Consider the following 7,393-nt stretch of genomic DNA (forward strand, 5'->3'; position numbering starts at 1 on the left):
TAAAGTATTATTAGTTAATGAATTGCTTTTTTCTTAGCATGAAATTCATAAACGAAACTTTAAATTACCAAAAAAATTTACTTATAAAATAAGTAAAAAAATCGTGTAAATTTCATGATTAATTACAAGTATTTTTCTGTAAATTGAATAAAACGCTTTTTTACACTTGCCGACTTCTTGAACTTGTTTAAAACACGAAAATAAAAAGGTTTTACTGTGTTATATTAGTGTTATAAAAACAAAAGTTATTTTACATGTTCTATGAAATTAAAGTAGGTAATATATAAAAGTATAAAACAATAATGTAGAATAATGTGTTCATAACACAATTTCATAATTTAAAAAAGTTTCACCTTTGAGTTTTGTCAACAACTTTTTTCTTTTGATAAAAACTTAAAATTTAAAAAACTTTAGTCCTTTTATAAAAATGACTTCTTTTTAAGCTATACTTTAATCAAAATCTTTTGCTACATTTATAAAACTGCTTTTTTATGAGCAAAACGACTAAAAGTTCATGATAAAAGTGTTTTTCTATTTTTAAATAAATTTAAAGCATGCACAAAGAGTATAAATAGATTTAAGCAAAGTTTTTTTGCCAACATTTTCTATGAGTTAAAAGTTAAAAAAGAAAATAGTCAAAACTTAAATTTAAACTACAATTGTCAACTTTAAAAGCTGCACTATAGTTGTTCTGTAGATGATTGCTACAATTAGATTTCAATTTTTATTTTGTACACAAAACTTGAATATTCAAATGTTTTAGTAAAAAAAATCTAATATATGTATGTTTTTTAGACTAAGAAATAGTTAGTGTTAAATAAATCTAAATTGATATGGGTTTCCAAACTTCAAGATCTTTAATCGAGCGAAATTTAATAAGTGCTATAAAGTATTAAAGTTTTTAGTTTTGTTTTATTAGTTTTTCAGATTCTTCCAAAAAAAAACTCTGACATAGTTTAATTCAAACCATTGTGCTATTTTTCTTTTAAGAACTGTTTTTATCTAGTATTTTTAACCAGTTTTTTTTGCATTTTAACTACTTAATATATTTTCGTCGAAAATAAGACTAAGTTTTATTAACTGTTTCTATAGACTATTTCCAAAAAGTTTATTACACAACTAAAGTTTTCTTCAAATAGTTTAATTATGTGAGTTTTTTTACTTGTAAGGTACAAGTAACGATTGTAGTTAAATATAAATACTTTAAATAATATAGTTTTAAATAGTTTATTTAATAGATCGTATGTATATATAACATTTTTTATAATGTTTTTGTGATTATTTACTACACCGTTAACTCAAAGGGCCACATACTGATAATAGTCTAATTTATAATGTATTTAAAAAATGTTTCGGGGTTTAAGAGAAAACTAAATTTAGTAAATTTTGTAAAAATCTTACTTATTCATCCGTTACATTTTATGATTGAACTAAAATTAATAACCTGTAAAAAACATTAAGCAGTACTTATGATTTTTGATGATTTTTACAAGTATACTGGTTTAATGTACATGAATTGTTTTAGGTATTTTACACATGGTTTATATATAAAACAAACATGTAAAGATAATTATAGCTAGTAAATAAAAGAGTGCTTGTTGTTTTAATAAATATATTTATTTTTTGTAGTGATTTTATAACTTCCATATTAATAAATTTTCTCAAATGTCACAAAGCTTTTTAGTTTAGTTAAAATTATAATCTGCAAATAAAATACATTTATTTTTATGGAAACAAACTAAGCATTTTTTATATATGTCAAAAATTAAATAAACTTTTACGTTTTATTCTTTCTTTTGTAATTCGAAATTAAAAAAGTAGCTGTTTCCATTAACGTTTACTTTAAAATAAGTTTTACCCAAAACAACTAAATGATTACCTAAAAAAGTATGCTTGTCATAAATATACTTTAACAAGTAAAAATATATTATAAAAATAAAAATAAAAAATTATTAAGGCAAAAATAACTAAAATGTATTTGTATAAATTTTGATAGTATTTTATGAAATACGGTATACATTTAATAAAAAAGTTAAAAAATTTGTGAAATGTAAATTAGAAACATTAAATTTTTCTGAAAATTTAAGCAATGTTTATAATTATTTTTCGAACACTTGATATAAATGTAAAATTAAAATAAAAAACAAGCATAATAAAACTTTTAAAAATATTTTAGACAATGTAGTTAATCTAAATTTTCGAACTATATTATAGCTTTTTATTCTGTTTTTATTTATTTTAGATTTTGCATATAATGATTCTAAGTATGAAAAAATATCATTTTTTAATTAGTACCAATAATACTTACAAATTATTAATTTGCGATGTATCTTTTTTTAGTTTTAATTTTATTCAAATGCTACTTATTCATCGAAAAAACAGAAACGAATATTATAAGCTTATAAAAACCTATTTCTGTAGTATGTTTACATTGTAACTTTTTGCAAGTATTAAACTACTTTTTTTTATCTTTTAAATTTTTCAAAAAATTAACATTATTTTAAATTTCTATAAAAACAAAAGTAAAACTTCACTTTTAATATTTATGTTAAAAATTTCTGATAATTCAAAAAGTTTACATGGTTAAAGTAAAAGAAACATTTCTTATTTGTAAGTATATTTTTCAAATCATTATTGCTTAACCTGTTTTTTTAATTTTTAGTATTTTTTTTTATTAATCAAAAATTAAGAATAAAGTCTAACTAAATTATTGTAAAAAATACAATATTGCTTCTACTGTCTTAAAAATGAACAAATAACACGCTTTCAATTCACTAGTACTTTTGTGTATAAAAACATTATCAAGCGATAAATGGCTGAAAATATGAAACACAATTAATAGTAACTAATTTAAAAAGAAAACAAAATTCAACAAAAGTTAAAACTTAAATTTTAGGGCTATATAAATTTATAAATATTTTATGTTATCAAACAATTAATTATGATACACAAATTTTTTAAAACTAAGATTCTACTAACTAACAACTCATAAATGCATACCATTAAACAAGCCAAAACACAATGTACAAAAATGCTCTTTTCCTAAAAACCCTAAAACAACAAGTTCTAAAATATTAAATCTTAATAAACTTTTTTATTTAAGTCAATTTTTGCATTTAAACTTTTTATCCATAAACTTTCTTTGTAGTCTAAATTTTTAAATTTTGGTTGTTCTAAAAACATTATCTTGTGGTAACAATATCATTATGATGATTCTCAAAGTATTGTTTTAATAATGCAGATCCGTCTCCTTTACAAATCAAGTTAAAATTTCTTTGGAATTTTTTTCCAGTTGTTCCTATGTGCATTCAATTTTACGTTAAAACTGTTTTTAGTCTGACCTACATAAATTTCCTTGCATATTGTACACTGAGCAGAATATATCCCGTAACTTTTACAGTTTAATTTTGGTTTTATGTTTACTATTCTGTTTTCAACTGTTTTTATGTAATTATTCTCATCTATCATGTCTTTATAATTACTGTACTTTCCGCATAAAGCACAATTTTTGCATTTTTGCTCTTATTATTAGGTACGTTGCTTCCCTTTTTAGCTATACAACTAAATGTATTCAGCAATTAACCTATACTACTTGGTTTTGTGAAAGATGTTTTTGCAAGTGGGAATAGTTTCTTTTCTTCTTTCGTGAGTCATAACAAAGTTTTAAATTGAGATGACCAGTATATATTCTTAGACTTTTGTTTTTTTAGTTTATTTGAACTCTCACTGGAGTTAAGTTCACTAATTTTTTCAAACTGGCTTTTGAGTAACTTGGGATTAAAATTAAATCTTATGCATTTCTTTTCTAGTTTCAGTATACTTTCCTTAAAATATTTTTCGTCTTCATTTAATCTTTTGAGGCGTTTGATTTATCCGGTAATTATTCCTTTAAAGACATTTTGTGGATGGTATGATCCACCATTTAGAAATGTTGCGTTTTTTGCAGTCTCTTTTTTAAAAACTCTATTATTTAACCAAATGTGTACAACTAAAATTATTTTTTTTTTGGTATTTACCTACGATCATATAACTATCTTGTAAAGCTACGTTTTTTTCAATAAAAATTACAAAATATATAATAATTTTTTTTTTAACAGAAAATATGATAATATAAAACTTATAGAAGACAGCGTAACTGAATTTATGCTATAAAAAAATACCTTAAGTTTGTAACAATAAATGTATCTGCGTAAGTAATTTATTAAAAAATATTTAAAGTAGCTATTTTGGTAGTAGTTTGTTTTTAACTTACAGCTGAAAACTATTTGTACAGCTAAAAATAACAACTAAATGTTAAATAGTAAGTACTTAAGTATCGACAAGTCACCTGTATAATTTTTAACGTTAAATTAAATAAAAATCAGCGAAGTATTTTGACGCTAATCAGTTGAATAATAAGTTTTAACTACGTTCTAGTTTTCTATTCATAGCTAAAAGTTGTTATGCAACAAAAATTTACGCAATTTCAAACTTCATTGTTATATACAATTACTTTTTAAATCAAAGAAATTCTTTACTGCAATTAGTAAAGGTTACTTAGTGATTGATGACGTTTTAACATCTGATGATGTTTTTCTGTTTTCAAAAGTAGAAATATGGTTCCCGTATTAAAAAGTATAAAAGAAAAACTTTTTGCAAACATAATAACAGTTAAAAGACTACAGAATAAAAAGCACATGGTCTTAACTAATAGGTTTCCAAATGTTTGTATTATTTACTTTTTTTTTTGGTTGAAACATTTATGAATAACGTAAAGCTTATTCAAAAGTTGCTTCCGTATACCAGTGATAAAGTTATTTTAAAATATTTTTTATTAACATTTTCAAGTAAAAACGCAAAAAATATTGACTGAGTTTAAAGATAAATGAAATAAGACTTAAACAAAAAAAAATTGTGTTTAAATCATAGAGTATATAAGTCTGAAAGATTTAAGTTATAAATTTACTATGAAGATATTACTCCTTTCTTTGTTTGTGGTTTTTAACGCAAACATGTTTAGTGCAATGAAAATCAGTGAAGCAGAACCAGTGACGGAAAGATACTTTGATCTGGTATGTTTGCACTTCAAAAATTATTAAGTATGACATATATAATTTTGTCTAGAAATTTGAGAAACTATAAATTTAATTTTAGTAACTTTTGTTAATCAAATAAAATTGTTTTGTTATTTAGATTGATGTTGAATCTTTAGAAAACGATGAAACATTTACGGTTGACGAATACTCTCAAGAACTGGTTTGATTATTTCAATATAAATACCTTTGGTTTAAAAAATTAATAACAATTTTATAAAGTATAAATTTGACGTTAGAATACTAAGAAAGTATCTCGTTAAACAAAGTTTCTATCATTTCAACTAAAAATGAACTTAGTAAAAAAATACTTAATAACTTATGTTTTGTTAAAAAAAAAATATTTTATCATCTTACTTAGTAGTTAAGCTAAAAAATAATAATTTTTATAAATAAATATAAAATATTCATTTAACTCTTTATCTAAATAAATTCCAATAAAATTAATAAAATTATAATTTAAATGTTGAGATTTTTTACAATTCGTTGAATAGAAGTAGGTTTAGTTTAAATTACACAAATTTCTAGCAGTTATTTTAAGTATTAGTTTATTTTTACCTTAATTTTTAACAATTTTCACACAGAGCCAAACAAATGAAGAAGATACAAACAAAATGGTTTTAAAAATATCAAACGGTGGGGAATACTCAGAATACGTTGGTGTTACTTTTAATTTGCCTGAAAAAGATTATTTGTTGTCAAGTAACTCGATGCTAGTTGGAAAAAGTAATATGAACAATTCAAAAGCTAAAGCTGCCCATATGCCATTTAATGGTACCACGTTTAAAGGTAAAATACGTTTAACTAACTTTTCAAAAACTTTTCCAAACCATTTTCTTTGATTTTTGTTTATTGAAGTTATTATGTAAACACTTTTTTAGATTAACAAAAAAGTAAAACTATTATTCAAAAATTTTAAAACTGTATATTATTTTTGTTATAAATAGCAATGTAAGCATTTAGTTACAGAAACTATATTATATAAAATAATTAAAAACAACGAATGTATGTGTGTTCCATATAAAGAATATTATTATTGATATCTTTCAATAGCTCTTATACTTTATGTAGATTTAATAAAAGTATTAAAACCGAAGTAGTAAACAACTGAACAAAAAAAACTAAAAATATATAATATCTAAGTGAAACATAAAAGTTAATCAGATAGATGTTTTTTGATCAAAGAAAATCTAAATAGTATTTAGGCTAAATTAGTAAGAAGTACAAATGTATCAATGTAAATTCTTATTATTTTTTATTGCATTTAGCTTTTTATTGTGCCTAAATATTAAGTAAGATTTATTAAACTATAAATAAATCAACATGCTATTAGGACCTAAATAATATGTAACATTTTATGTAACTCATTAACAATCAACAAAAGCGTAACATAAAAAAACTTGAAAAATAAGAACAAAACACAATAATTATACTTTTATTAATTCAGAGTTACTTAAAAATATTTACTTCAATGTTTTAGATTTATAAAAACATTTGTTTAGCAGTTTCATTTGTGAAAATATGCTGTATTTAAGTACTTAAATTTGTATAATTTACATTAAACCATTTTAGTGGTTAAAAATTATTGTTAACTGTATTTTTGACATTTGTAGTGTAAAAAAGTTTAAGCTAAAATACTTAGTACAAAGTTCTAAACAACTACGCACGCTATGAACTTAAATTTTAACAATGCTACATTAGATAACTAGATAAATTAATACTCGATAATTATATATTTAGACCCTAATATTAACAATGCTTTAAATTCTATTGATGAACAAATAGAAAAATATGTTTATTGTAATAAAATGATTTATAACAGGCAGTAAAATAAAATTTATTGCGTTACTGCGAAACAAACAAAAGGAAAAAAATAACATACTGAAATATTTTAAATTTTGTTTAAAAAAGTGTTTAGTGTACATATTAAGCAATATAACACTAGCCTTATTTTTAAAATATAACATTTTGCTGTAGATGACGAAACCTATAGTAAAGTTCAAAGCTCATCGACGAATTTAATTTTGAGATGTTCAAACATAATGAGTTACTCAATTAATTACAAAGTAAACATCGAAAATGAAGATGAGCTAGCAACAAAGCAAAACAATCAACTTTTATCTACTGTAGACCTCTACTCTCTTGACCCAACTAACTTGAGTGTTCAAATTAGCTCAGCAAACTTTGGCGAAGGGAATTACCCTGACTTGGCGAAGCACAGATGGATAATTAGAACTCACGAAGGTTTTTTCTTAAAGTTGAATTTCAACTACGTAGATATTGAAGTTGATCTGGACACAATTGACGTGTATAAGATTCAT

The sequence above is a fragment of the Thalia democratica genome, chromosome 7 (genome assembly GCF_965202585.1).
Source record: "Thalia democratica chromosome 7, ktThaDemo2.hap1.1, whole genome shotgun sequence".
NCBI classification, from domain to species: Eukaryota; Metazoa; Chordata; class Thaliacea; order Salpida; family Salpidae; genus Thalia; species Thalia democratica.